At 37.5% G+C, this 15,348-nt stretch overlaps 1 protein-coding gene and 1 pseudogene across 1 annotated transcript in view; one reads left to right on the forward strand and one right to left on the reverse strand.

Moving 5' to 3' along the window:
• Positions 1 to 15,348, reverse strand: part of ZNF644 (zinc finger protein 644) — a 122,352-nt gene that overhangs the window by 100,996 nt on the left and 6,008 nt on the right.
• Positions 5,329 to 12,113, forward strand: LOC139002438 (high mobility group protein B1 pseudogene; annotated as a pseudogene).

The raw sequence follows: 15,348 nt of genomic DNA on the forward strand, positions 1-15,348 counted from the left end.
TTAATAAATTAAATAACCTGATGAAATAGACAAATTCCCAGGAAAACACTACCAAAACTGATCAAGATATAGAAAATCTGAATTACATCTATATCAGAAGGTTGCCCAGGACCAGAGGGCTTCTCTGATGAAATGTACCTTTAAACCAAATGTTTATAGAAGAATTGACACCAATCTTCCCCAAACTCTTAAAAAAAAAAAAAAAAAACCCACAGAAAAAATGGCACCACTTCCTAACTCATTTTTTTGTACCCTTTATTACCTTCATAACAAAACCAGACAAAGACATTACAGTAAAACTACAGATAAAAATCCCCTCTGTTTTGTTTATGTTTCTAGATCCTTTTCTACATCCCTTTGTCCTCCTGTCCCAATCTAAACTGATTACTCTTCAGATCCACTTGCACAGCCACCCTCTTATCATCTCCCTTCACTATCACCCTAGGTGATAGTGGCTCAAAATACCAGCTCTTCCACAACATACCGACTTCTGACCATGGGCCACGAAGTTTCAATACCCCACGTGGTATTTTGTGGAAGAGCCTCACCAAAGAGCCACATGTGGCTCGCGAGCCGCGGTTTGCCGACCACGGCCCTAGGTAATCATTTCTCTTCTGTACTGGATCCTATCTCTTTTTTGGTTACTCCAACATTTTGATGGAATCGTGTCCTCTAGCAACTTCCCAAGATACAATGCACTTGAGGTAGCCTAATAACCTCATGTTTCATGATTTTAGCCTACTCCCTTCAGGATTTTGAAGGCATTATTCCACTATTGATTACTTACTAAAGTTAGTGATTCCTAATTGTATCTACACTAATAAAAGAGAAACATGCAAATTGGTGTCACTCTGCTACGCCCACCAGCCAATCTGAGCAACTATGCAAATTAACCCAACAAAGATGGCAGTTAATTTGCATACACAGGCATGGAGCGAAGACTGAAGGCTCTGGCCAGAGTGAAGACTATAGACTGAAGACTGAGCCGAAACCAGTTTGGCTCAGTGGATAGAGCGTCAGCCTGCGGACTGAAAGGTTCCGGGTTTGATTCTGGTCAAGGGCATGTACCTGGGTTGCGGGCACATCACCAGTAGATGTGCAGGAGGCAGCTGATTGATGTTTCTCTCTCATCGATGTTTCTGACTCTCTCTCTCCCCTCCTCTCTGTAAAAAAAAAATCAATAAAATATATTTTAAAAAAAAAATGACTGAAGACTGAAGAGGCTTGGCTTCTCCACTGTGGCTGGACCAAAGGCCTGGGTCCTGGGTTCCAGAAGCAAACCGGTGCCAGCAGCCTGGGGAAGGAAGGCCCATTGCACGAATCTTCGTGCAACGGGCTTCTAATATATATATATATATAGTGTGTGTGTGTGTGTTTGTGTGTGTGTATTGATTTCAGAGAGGGAATCACTGATTGGCTGCCTCCTGCACACCCCCTAACGAGGACTGAGCCCGCAACCCAGGCATGTGCCCTTGACTGGAATCGAACCCAGGACCCTTCAGTCTGCAGGCCAACGCTCTATCCACTAAGCCAAACCAGGAAGGGCCCTAATCTCTTTTATATACTCTATACCCAAAAGCTTTTAGGATTTTCCCCTTTATTTCTGGTGTCTGAAATTTACCATGATATATGGGATTCAGTGACCTTCTGGTTCCTGGATTGATGTTAAACACCTGAGCCACACCTGGCCGGGCTGGTTCCATTATTATTTTTTTTTTTAACGTGACATCCTTATTTTTTTTTTTAAATCTTAATTGTTGAGATTATTACAGATGTCCCTCTATTTTCCTCCCATAGCTTCCCTCCACCAGGTTCCCACCCCATCCCAGGCCCTTGCCACCCTATTGTCTATGTCCACAGGTAATGCATACATGCATATAAGACCTCTGTCTAATCTCTTCTCGCATCCCCCCAACCCCTTCCCTCTGAAAATTGTCAGTCTGTTCCATTTCCATGCCCCTGATTCTATTCCATTCACCAGTTTATTCTGTTCATCAGATTTTTTATTCATTTGATTTTTAGATTCACTTGTTGGTATGTATTTGTTGTCACTTTATTGTTCATATTTTTTATCTTTACCTTTTTCTTCTTCCTCCTCTTCTTAAAGAATACCCTTCAGCATTTCATTTAAGAGTGGTTTGGTGGTGATGAACTCCTTTAGTTTTTTCTTGTCTGTGAAGCTCTTTATCTGACCTTCAATTCTAAATGATAGCTTTGCTGGGTATAGTATTCTTGGTTGTAGGTGCTTGCTATTACCACTTTGAATACTTCTGGCCACTCCCTTCTGGCCTGCATAGTTTCTTTTGAGAAATCAGCTGACAGTTGTATGGGCATTCCCTTGTAGGTAAATGTTTTTCTCTTGCTGCTTTTAAGATTCTCTGTCTTTTGCCCTTGGCATTTTAATTGTGTCTTGGTGTGGTCCTCTTTGGATTCCTCTTGTTTGGAGTTCTCTGTATTTCCTGGTCTTGTAAGTCTATTTCTTTCAACAGGTAGGGGAAGTTTTCTGTCATTATTTCTTCAAATAGGTTTTCAGTATCTTGCTCTCTCTCTTCTTCTGGCACCCCCATAATTCAGATGTTGGTATGCTTGAAGTTGTCCCAAAGGCTCCTTACACTATCTTCATTTTTTCTAAATATATATTTTATTTATTTTTTACAGAAGGAAGGGAGAGGGATAAAGAGTTTGAAACATCGATGAGAGAGAAACATCGATCAGCTGCCTCCTGCACACCCCCTCCTGGGGATGTGCCCACAACCAAGGTACATGCCCTTGACTGGAATCGACCCTGGGACCTTTCAGTCCGCAGGCCGACGCTCCATCCACTGAGCCAAACCGGTCAGGGCATCTTCATATTTTTTTTACTCTTTTTTCGTTTTGCTCTTCTGGTTGGGTGTTTTTTGCTTCCTTGTATTTCAAATCATTGATTTGATTCTTAGGATCCTCAAATTTACTGTTGAATCCCTGTATATTATTCTTTATTTCAGTCAGTATATGCTAATTTCTGACTGGTCTGGTCCTTTTCCATTTTTAAAAAAATTTTAATTTTTTAAATTTTCACTAAGATCCTTGAAAGTCTAAGTTCCTCAGAGATTTCTAGAAGATTCCTGAGTAACCTTATAAACGTTGTTTTGAACTCTATATCGAGTAATTTGCTTTCTTCCATTTCTTTCATTTGTCACATGTTTGTCTCTGCATTTTGGCTGCTTCCCTGTGTTCATTTCTATGTATTGGGTAGCTGCTAAGTCTCCTTTGAGTTGAAAGAGTGGCCTTGTGCCCTGGCCAGTTTGGCTCAGTGGATAGAGTGTTGGCCTGAGGACGGAAGGGTCCCGGGTCCGATTCTGGTCAGGGTTACGTGCCTTGGTTGCAGGCTCGATCCCCAGTGTGGGGTGTGCAGGTGGCAGCCGATCGATGATTCCCTCTCATCACTGATGTTTCTACCTCTCTCTCCCTCTCCATTCCTCTCTGAAATCAATAAAAATATATTAAAAAAAAAAAAAAAAAAGAGTGGCCTTGTGCAGTAGGGCACAGTGGCTCAGCCTCTCCAATCACCTGAGGTGGACACTCTTGGTGCACCCCTTTGTGGGCTGTGTGCACAGTTTTGTTGTAGTTGAGCCTTGATTGCTATTGGCGTCACTGGGAGGAATTGACCTCCAGGCCAATTGGCTGTGGGGTCTAGCTGCGACTACAATGGGAAAGCTGCTATGCAGGAGACACCCTTATGGAGGACTTGCTTCAGTGGGGCTTTGGTGCTCAGTGAATCTGCCCTTTGAGTGTGTCACTTATGGATGTGAAGAGTTGTAATCTGGTACTGTTTCACACTGACCACTGGTACACTGGCTCTTGAGTCTCCAGGGAGGTACAAAGTGAGCCACTGCCTGAGGCCACCCAGCAGGAGCTACAGAGAGATCTGCAGATTCCTCCTCTTTGTATCGGGTTTGGAAGTGCCCAGACAAGGCCCAGCTGTGAAGCAAGGTAGGCTAGTGCTGGGGCCAGTAGCAGTTTTGGGGGTCTTTTATTTATAGGTTTGCAGCTCTGACCCAGCTGCAGCTTGTTTGATGGAGTTTTCGCCTGAGAAAGGACAGACCATTCATATGCAAAAGCTGTTGCACAGCTTGGGTGGGGTTGTAAATTGGGTAGGGCAAGGTCTTAGGGAATCTCTGGGTGGAGCCAACAGAAATGGCTTCCAGTCAGCCCCGCACCGAGGAGGTCCAGGCAAGAGAACAATGACTGCGGCGAGCACCTCTGTCTAGAAGAAAGCCGCCCCGAGTTCCTGCCCCGATGCCAGACAGTCCAGTTTCTCCCTGTATGTGTCTGGTTCTCCCAGAGCCTCGCCCAGCACTGGAGCTCAAAGCCAGCGGGAGCTTGTAAATTCAGTTCGGTGCTGGCCTTTTAAGAGGAGCAGCTGTCTCCAGCAGCCTGTGTGTCACTCAGCCCCAGTCCGCACTGGTTTTTACAGTCCATAGTTCTTACTACCTGTAGGGACTTTTTTCCCCAGTTCTGGGACCTGGGGGTGGGGGTTTGGTGTGGGGCTGGGACTCCTCACTCCTCAGAGCAGCCTCCACAGAGGCAATCACCCTCCAGATTAAAAAAGCGGCACACCCAGGTCCCAGACCAGCCCGTCCCGCACCTCTGCACCTTCTACCAGTCTCAGTGCGCTTTCTTCTTCACCTCTCTAGTTGTAGTGCTTCCACTCAGCCAGCTTTCCCATGGCTCTGGGTGGTAGTTGTTCTTTTAGTTGTAATTCTGAAGTGGTTGTGGGAGGCAGCAAGTACAGGCGTTTACCCATGCTGCCATCTTGGTTCTCTGGTTCCATTATTCTTAATTTCCTTCATGGTCTGTATTTCCAATTCTGTTATTTCATGTTCTAAATGTCTAAGAGCTTTGTTTTCTGAGGATTGGTTTTTCTTGTTTCAAAGATATAATTATCCCCTTCCAAATATATCAATAACTTTTTATATGTTTTTATTGTTGATCAATAATTTTTTTAATAAAGTTTTCTTCCTGAATTGTTTCTATTTCCTCCTTCTCTTTCACATAGAGATTATCCTAAAACGTTTAACGATCCTTAATCTCATACGTTAAAATGAAACAAAAAAGTTGCTGCAATTTCTGTGTTTATAGGTGTCACTGTTGGATGATGAGTCTGGGCCATGTTATCATCACTTGGTCTTTTTCTCCCTGATCATAGGTTTGCTGTAACAGGATGAATCTTCCAATCTCATCTTCTGGAATTAGGAGCCTAACACCCAGTGTTCTCAGAACTAGAAAGAAAGAGGCTGGGGTGATTCCCATTTCAACATGTAGATTTCTATTCAATTATCTGTCAGTATGGCACCCTTAATCCAGCTGTACCCAGTGACAAGAACAGAGATCATCCCTTTGTATCAGAGAAGAAACCTGAAGAGACCCTTTCCTGGTAATATGTTACTTACTTATTATAGACTTTTAGACAATTCTTTCAAGGTACCTGCAGCCACCAATACTGAAGCATCCCAGGACTACAGAGCACCAATTCTAGGACTTCCCCACTAATAAATTCAGTTTTCTCACATCTAAAAAGTTATTTACCACTTGTTGCTTTCTAGCTCCTAAAATTTTAGTTGTGATCAACTTTCCAGTTTTTTTTGCCCTTGACATCTATGCCTATTTTTTATTTTATTTTATTTTTTTAATTTTTTTTTTTATTGCTTAAAGCATTACAAAGGGTATTACATGTGTCCTTTTTTTTTCCCCACCCTTAACAATACCCCGGCTTCCCCTACCCCCCAGTGCCTTATGTTCATTGGTTATGCTCATATGCATGCATACAAGTCCTTCAGTTGATCTCTTACCCCCCTCCCTCCTGCCCCCAACCCTCCCCAGCCTTCCCGCTGCAGTTTGACAATCTGTGTGAGGCAGCTCTGCCTCTGTAACTATTATTGTTCAAAAGTTTATAATGGTCTCTATTAACCATGAATGAGTGAGATCATGTGGTATTTTTCCTTCATTGACTTATGCCTATTTTTTAAATAAAGAAAAAAAATCAATTCTAGTAGAGATTTGATACCAAAAAAAAGTAAATGGTTATTTAATCCACCATGTTTAAATGAATATTCATTCATCTATCAATTTTGATGTGTCATGTCCTCATTGTTATACATTTCTAAATAGTATGAAATTTAAGTTCAAATTCTAGTAAGACACAGAGGTTTTTGTTTTTTTAATCCTCACCAAAGGATATGTTTATTAATTTTTTAGGGGGGGTGGAGGGGGGAAGAGAAAAAAAAACATTGATGTGAGAAAAAAACATGATCGGTTGCCTCCCGCACACACCCCAACCATGCAGGTAGTCTCATTGTGGCTTTAACATCTAGTTTTACTATACTGTAGTAAAAAAATACTGACCTATTCAATTATTCTTATTTAAAATTTCAAATTCTCATTGAAGCCCAAGACAGTTTCAAAAGAATTCACAGGAATTTGAGAAGAATGCGTATTCTCTATTGGAAACAAAGTTTGACATACTTCTATTAAATAAAGTATACTGCTATTCAGATCTTTATAGCCTTAATTTTTGTTTACTTAATTTATTAAATTCTGAGAGGTGAATTAAAGTCTCCTAAAAAAAACTAGTTTTACCAATTTCTCTAAAGAAACTACTTCATGTTTTAACACTATTTGAGTTTATCACACAAAAGTTTAAGCCTGATACTGTTTAGCAGTCCTAGTATTTTATTTAAAAAATGTTTTCCACTCAAAAGTTTTGCCCTAGAAAGGTTTAATCCTTTGCTTGATGTCAATGAAACTTGCAAGTTTTAGTATTATTTTTGCCATTCCCTATTTTCAATGTTTGTGTCATTCTGACCTAGATAAAACTCATAAAACCACACAGTAAGATTTTTAATCCAATTTGAAAAGAGGACGGAGGAAATCAATTACAGTTAAATTAAGAAAAAAACTATTGGAAAACTATAAGGTAGTCAAACTTGACAGGAAAATTGGTGAAGAGGGCTTGGAAAATAAGATGGATGCACCAAGAGTAGGTTGGGCAAGCAATACCACACTAAAGGACATCTACTTAGAATACCGTTTGCATTACTGTTAATGGAACTGCCACCATTAAAACATTCACTCACATAGCACAAGAATATTGGTTACCCCAAAGCCACTGAAAGTTATCTCTATCTTCTCCACCTGTGTGAGCTGTTCCAGCAGGATCAACGTATATGGAAGCCAACTTGGTTTCCTAGTCTCCATCCCTTTCAGTGCTCCCCCTCCTCAGGCATGAAGTGATTTTTCATTGCTTTTCAGATTGCAGACACCCAAGGCAGCATACACAGGTGGGATCCATCTATTTCCAAGAAGTATGTAGCACAAATAGGTATAAACAGGAAACTATTTAAGAAAGAGGTTCAAGGCAGGGCTTTCAGGCAAGCTTCCTATTATAATACCACTAGTTCATCAGAATAATCAGGGAACAGTAGATAGTTCTGCTGTCATCCCTTCTCATCCGTACTGTCTATACAGACACCCCAAATTTCAGAGATATGGATGAAATCTATTTTCCCAGTGGTAGTATGAGACAACTTATTCTTCTGCTTTAGCTGATTTGCTTCAACAGGTAACTTAGATGGAGTCAAATGTATCTATTTTACCATGTTACCAAAAACTTCACTAACTTATTTACTAACTGAAACCTATTAACTGAGAGAACGGTTAAAATGTAAACTTGTCATGAGCTCTGGCCACCGAGTAGATCCGCGGGTTAGAGTATTATACTGATACTCCAAGGTTGCTGGTTCGATCCCCGGTCAGAGCACATACAAGAATCAATCAATGAATGCATAAGTAAGTGAAACAACAAATCGATGTTTCTCTCTCTCCTCTCTGTTCTAAAAGCTATAAATAAATAAATTAATTAATTAATTAATTTCAATTGTAAACTTGTCATAATAAGACTAACATACTATCACCCAGGCCCCCTTGGAAGGAGCATCATCCCCTACACGAAGAGGTTTGGGGTTTGATTCCCTATTAGGGCACATACCTAGGTTTTGGGTTTGATCCCCTGTCAGGGCACATACAGGAGGCAGCCAATCAATGTTTCTCTCTCACATTGATATTTCTCTATAAAATCAATACAAACATATTCTCAGATAAGGACTTTTAAAAAAGGCCTAACATACTATTCTCAGAATGCTAAGACTCTATTAACTCCCAAACACTGTTGTATTTATTAACTCTAAAAAAGACAGAAAAACATTCTTTAAGTTATATTACTCAAGTAACTTTTTCATATTGTTCTACATTTTCTATTTTAATAAACGTATTCATTATAAGGAATAGTATACAATTTAAAAACTTTGAAAATTCATTAAAAATAAATATCTTAAATAATAAATATAAAAAAATACTACAGCCCAGAGTATTATTAGGGAACTATATATTAGGGATTTTTCCCTCCTATAAAAGCTATGTGCTTTTAACTATTCCTAAATGTTAAAACAAGTAACTATTTTAAAACAAATTTAAATCTTGGTATACTCCAGATTACTAATTTTCTTATCACCCATTTGTCCACCAACTCTTATACCAATTAGAATGTCTCTGAAAACATGGCTAAAATGTACCACTATAACCCAAAACACAGAATTACAATAGAAGCTCTTTTTAGTATTCATCTCAAGTTTGTTTTTTTCTTAAGTCCAAAGTACTAGCAACTCAGAAAATACCACTACGGCATAACTTTCTGGGGTTTTACTTAGTTTTCAAATCAAACTTGAAAAAAAATTCATTACTTTTTTATAGAACAAAGCAGATAGCCTCAATTAGTGTTAATTACTTACTTGCAAACTGTATGACCAAGTAAATTTATTTTCAATACCAGAAGAAAATAAAATTGTTCCATTCTTATTTTAACTTTGCACTACATAAATGTAGGAGGCATGCATTTCACCTTCTTTACTTTAAAACTACCCGTCCTTACTTTTAAATATAAATCTCAAAATAATTACCTCTAACTGGCCTTTCTCACTTCAATCTTTTCCCCAATCATGTTATATCTGGCTGTTAATATTCTCATTTTTCTTCTTGTATTTCTGTTCAATGACCTTCAGTAGAACTCCTCATTTCTAATTTCTAATCCAAACTTCTTTAGATTCTCAGCTCAGGCCACACAATCTTATCAACTTTATTTTTCATTAAATTCGTATAAAACACTTTACTTCAAGCAAGGAAAATATTTACACATTCCACAATTGCCAACATGCCTTTCCCTTTTTCTGATATTCCCTTCCCTCTCCATCAATCTAATAGACCACTTCTTCAAAATATAGATTAAAAGTTTTTTGCCAAAAAGCTTTATTAATTCAGTCTTACTACATACTATTCATATTATTTTATGCCAGCTCAGTAATTTAAATGTTTCATTTTAAGTGCTCTTCAAGTTGTCTTAGATCATGAGATCTTAAGAGCAGGAACCATATCCTTTGCTGTGTATAGCATTCCCATTCTTACCCCTTGTAAATGAATAATACCTAACTCAATTAAAACAAGAGAAGGTTAGAGAAAATACAACTAGATAAACAAGGTGTTTTTTTTCTGAATACAAAAACTAAATTCAAATATAACATTCATTTTTGTCAAAACACAGAAACATAGAACATACCCTTAAGTGTATTTTTTCTACACATAGAAGTCAACTCTTAATGCTATTAATAACATTCTAATTATTTTTAATTTTAAAATCTATCCAAAAAGGATATAAAGTCTTAATATTTTGTAGATAATAAACATACTTTTTCAAAGTCTAATCTAACCAATATTTTAAAATACCTATTTTTATTTATTTCAGAGAGGAAAGGAGAGAGAGAAAAAGAAATATCAATGATGAGAGAGAATAATTGGATCAGCTGCCTCCTGCATGTCCCCCACTGGGGACTGAGCCGGCAACCCAGGCATGTGCCCTTCACCAGAATCAAACCTGGGACACTTCAGTCTTCAGGCCAACGCTCTATCCACTGATCCAAACCAGCTAGGGCTAATCTAACCAATTTTGCTTTAGCCTTCTACACTTGTCAAATACAAAACCTATGTAAGAAAAGCTGACAGATTCAGTTTTATTTCTTAAGACAACTATTTTTTAAGTTTATTTTAGATGGGAAAGGAGAGGGGGAGAGAGAGAAACATTGATGTGAGAGAGAAACATCCATCCCATCAGTTGCCACCCGCACAAACCCTGACTTGAATGGAGCCCAAAACCTGGGCATGTGCTCTGACTAGAAATTGTATTGATAACCTTCATTCAGTGCACAGGACAACGCTTAACCAACTGAGCCAGCCAAGGCTCTTCAAGACAACTTTTAAAATTCTTGGAGCAAGAGTGTATTAGGCAAACTTATTACAAATTAAAACAACAACTTCTTTATACATTTTTATTCATAACCTCAAAAGCATTCATAATTCAAGTGTTAATGAGAAAGTATTTTCATGTCCATTCTACATAATATACAAAACATCTATTCCTCGAAACTAGGCATACTAGAATGAAGACTCATATTTTCATTGTTATGTACTTTTTAGAACTCTTTTTATAATACATATTAAAGAAAAAAATCCTCCTCCCTAAAGTACCAATTGTTATACTACATATACTAAGACTTCTGCTGCTCTACATTTATAAAAAACAATGCTGTATGCCGAAACCGGTTTGGCTCAGTGGATAGAGCGTCGGCCTGCGGACTGAAGGGTCCCGGGTTCGATTCCGGTCAAGGGCACGTACGTTGGTTGTGGGCACATCCCCAGTAGGAGATGTGCAGGAGGCAGCTGGTCGATGTTTCTCTCTCATCGATGTTTCTAACTCTCTGTCCCTCTCCCTTCCTCTCTGTAAAAAATCAATAAAATATATTTAAAAACAAACAAACAAACAAAAACAATGCTGTAACCATTATTTCCATTTGAAAAATAAAACTGATTCAAGTACTAGAAGTTAAAATCATGACCAATAATCCCATTTCAGCCTTCGCCGGTTTGGCTCATTGGATAGAGCATGGGCCTGCGGACTACAGGGTCCCAGGTTCGATTCAGGCTAAGGGCACATACCGGGGTTGTGGGCTCCATCCCCCGCAGTGGGGAGCTTGCAGGAGGCAACCAATCAATGATTCTTTCTCATCATCGATGTTTCTATCTCTCTACCTCCCTTCCTCTCTGAAATCAATAAAAAATATATATTAAAAAAAATAAGTGGAACAACAAATTGATGTTTCTATCCCTCTCCCTCTCTAAAAATCAATCAATAAAAAAATTTTTAAAAAAAATTCATTTCAGTTTGCATTTTATAAAGTGTCCTTCATGGATTTTAGTTTTTTGTGCAACTGTCCTTAAGGTAACATTTTAGTTCTTTACTCATAAAAGTGTCAAAATCTTTCTGGTTGAGACAGCCATTGCAGTCAATTGAGCTCCATAGAGACAATACCAGGGCAAGTGTGAGCTGGCTGGGCACTGGGTGATTGTGCTTGCTGAGGAAAATTAATTAGGAGTAAAAATAAAAGGCGATCCTAAGAGGCCGAGCATCGTATGCTTTCTTTGTGCAAACTTGCTAAGAGGAACACAAGCAGCAGCACCCAGATGCTTCAGTCAACTTCTCAAAGTTTTCTAAGAAATGCTCAGAGAGATGGAAGACCGTGTCTACTAAGAAAGGAAAATTTGAAGACAGGGCAAAGACGAACAAGGCCCGCTATGAGAGAGAAATGAAAACTTATATCCCTCCTAAAAGGGAAACAAAAAGAAATTCAAGGATCCCAATGCACCCAAGAGGTCTCCTTTAAACAAAGGAGAGCATCCCGGCCTACCCACTGGTTGCCGGGAAAGAAGCTGGGAAAGATGTGGAATAACACTGTTGCAGATAACAAGCAGCCTTTATGAAAAGAAGGCTCCTAAGCTGAAGGAGAAATACAAAAAGGATATTGCTGCATATTGAGCTAAAGGAAAGCCTGAGTATCCAAAAAGGGAGTTGTCAAGGCTGAAAAAAGCAAGAAAAAAAGGAGGAGGAAGATGAAGAGGAGAAGATGATGAATAAGTTGGTTCTAGTGCATTTCTTCTTGTCTATAAAGCATTTACAGAACTACTCCTTTTAAAGAAAAAAATGGAAATGGTAGATTTGACTGTAGTGTCTTTTTGTATAGTTAACACACTACAGGATTAGATAGCCCTGTCCTGGTGGTATTTTCAGTAGCCACTAACCTTCCCTGGTACAGTATGGGGGTCGTAAATTGGCATGGAAATTTAAAGCAGGTTCTTCTAGGTGCACAGCACAAATTGGTTATTTATGGGGATGGTAGTTTATTCATCTTCAGTTGTCTCTGATACAGCTTATACAAAATAATTGTCGCTCTATTAACTGGGTATCACTCTGTAATTGCAAAAAAAAAGTTGCAACTGCTTTGTTGACATTATGAATACTTCTAAGTAGATACAATTTTTTTTATTAAACAAAAAAATATTTCTGGTTGAGAGTGGATACTTACCTATAAACGTAAGTATATTATTTTATTCTTACCCCTACAATCACAATCAGAAATACTCAAATACCTTTTTAAATAACCTGAAATGCCTAAAAGCTAACCTACATAATGCCTAGAAGCTACTTTAAAAAGTTTCCAAAAGGCATCTATATAAGGAGGCAACCCAAGACCTCCTCTACCTACTTCTTGGCTATAGGCCTAGAGAATATTGTAATAAAAGCAAGACAGACAACCATGTTATCTGTGTAAGCAATTTTAATTTCTATATTCTAAACAATTTTTTTAGTCATAAAGCTAACCTCTAAAGGGTTACTATTCATGAAATCTAAGAAACATCTCTCTCATCTTGACATAACCACACTGGAAAAAAACAGAAGGGTCATGTACCAACAACCTATCATCTGATTTACATCCAAATTCATACAACAATGTCAAACAAAGACAGAAAAGAGGCAGATTGGGATTAATTCTCACTACCCTTAGAAAAAACAAAATATGCCATAAGCAAGTTCAAAAATAAGACAAACTTATTTATGGTGACAGAGGTCAGAATAGTGTTTCTTCTTTAAGGGGGAATTAATAGAAGGGAGCAAGAAGCCCCTTTTTCTGTGCAGAAAATGTTACATCTTCATGGGAATAGAAGTTACCTGGTATATTTATATCAGTAGTTCCCAGCCTTTTTTTTTGGCCATGCTCTACCTAACCATCTCTAAAATCCTGATGCCGCCCTTGTGACATATATAATTGAGTGAATATTAAATGGAAGTTGTACAAAACTTCCTATATCTGCACTATATGTAACTAGTGAGCATTTGAAATATAACTAGTTTGAACTGAGATGTGTCATAAGAAACACACATCAATTCTGAATACTTGGTATAGGGGAAAAAATAGTAAAATATCTCAATCATGTTAACATTGAAATGTTTTGAATATAATGGGTTAAATAAAATACATTAATAGGATTAATTTTACCTGTTTCTTTTTATTTTTTAATGTGGCTACAGAAAATTTTAAACCATATTTGTAACATACAGTATTTCTTTTGGGTAGTGCTGACCTATACAATTTATAAATGCCCCACAAATTATCTTTTAGTGTATGTCATCCACCCAATGACTGTGTAAAAACCAAATAAAGTTTTTTTTTCTTTTAACAAATTAAAGTGTATTAAATTAGGAATTACTAATAGTAATTAAACAGGATTTAAGTGCCTATATAATTTTAATAACATTTTTAAAAGATTTTTTACGGGAAAGGTTAAGGCATTTCAAAGCATGAAAATATAAGAGAAGTTTTGTTTTCATATAGCTATAAATTGAAAATGTCATCTACATTTTATATATCAATTTTGAGTTAAATGTTGCACCAGAAAGGATAGTGTTATTAAAGCAATAGCATTTCTAATCCCAGAATATTAGTTCTGATAAATCTAGATTATTTTTCACCCTAGTCACTTAGTAAAAAAAAAAAAAGGCAGCTTCCATTTTGACCAATATCTCTATACCAAAGTCTAGCAGCCAAAACAAAGAGCCTTTATATGGTAGTATGAATAAACAATGTGGGCAATAAGACACCACTTGAAATGAGAATAGGCAAAAAAAAAAAAAAAAAAAAAAAAAAAAAAAAAAAAGCTTTTATAATGTTAAGTTTTATAAGTAGGAGATGAAATTTACAAATTGCATTAATTAGGTTAAAACAGCGATTTCCAAAAGGTGTGCTGCAAAAGTAGGCCAAAAGAATTTTTAAAACATTCTGACTATATTTAGTTAGGGGCACTAACCTATTTCCCCTTAGATTAAAAAAAAAAAAAAGACAATAGCCATTACAACAATAGCCATCTGGTATATATAAATGAATCAAACTTACATTATTTTTGTCAAACAGGCAAAAAAAAAAAATTTGTGTGTGTGTATGGCAGAGTTTTAGTAATCAGTTTGTGTGTGCCATGAGATGAAAAAGGTTGAAGATTGCTGGGTTTAAGGATAGACATATAGAAAGAAAGGACAAGACAAAATAAAGATCCCATCTGTAAAATCAAGACACGCCTAGATTTAAACTTGGCTGCTCTATTATTTATTATCTTTGTGGCTTGAGTCTGAGTTTGTTTTCTTGCATATAAAGTGGAAATGTATATACATCACAGTATTATTAAAAGGAACACAATAGATGGTTAATTAATGTCAGTCTTATCTCCCTTCCCTTTAATACTAATGATTATACGGTGATGATCATAAAATTAGAGATGAATTTCTCTCCCCCTTTCATTTTCCAAACTGCTGAAAATACTTTTTAAGCATATATGAAACTTCTATTATTTCCTATTCATACCTATCATGTGAACTTTAAATTACTTTTACTACTACAAATATTTTTATAACTTAAAATTTATGACAGTGGTGGGAGGAGGTAGACAGTAGAAAAAAATTAAAGAGGAAAATAAGTTTAAGACCATACTAGCCCAGATATACAAAGTATGGAGAGGAAAAATGCAAAAGGAAATGCTGTCTGGGAAAATTCCCCAATTCAGACTAAGCAATGAAAAGGATAGCATGTCTTACCCTGGCCAGTAGCAGAATGGTTAGAGCATTGGCCCACGGATCAAAGGGTCAAGGGCATGTACCTGGTGTTGGTCTGCTCCCCAGCTCCAGTCAAGGTGCATGCAGGAGGCAACCAATCAATTGATGTGTCACTCTCACATCGATGTTTCTCTCTCTCTCTCTCCCGCCCCCCTTCCCTTTCATCCTCTCTAAAAATCAATTGGAAAAAATATCCTTGGGGGAGAATTAAAAAAATAAGAAAAAATAGCATGCCTCTCCTCAACCTAACTACTGTTGAGGCTACTCTT

This window comes from Myotis yumanensis, unplaced genomic scaffold (assembly GCF_028538775.1).
Source record: "Myotis yumanensis isolate MYYU_CA2020_CCGP unplaced genomic scaffold, mMyoYum1.0.hap1 SCAF_2, whole genome shotgun sequence".
Taxonomy (NCBI): Eukaryota; Metazoa; Chordata; class Mammalia; order Chiroptera; family Vespertilionidae; genus Myotis; species Myotis yumanensis.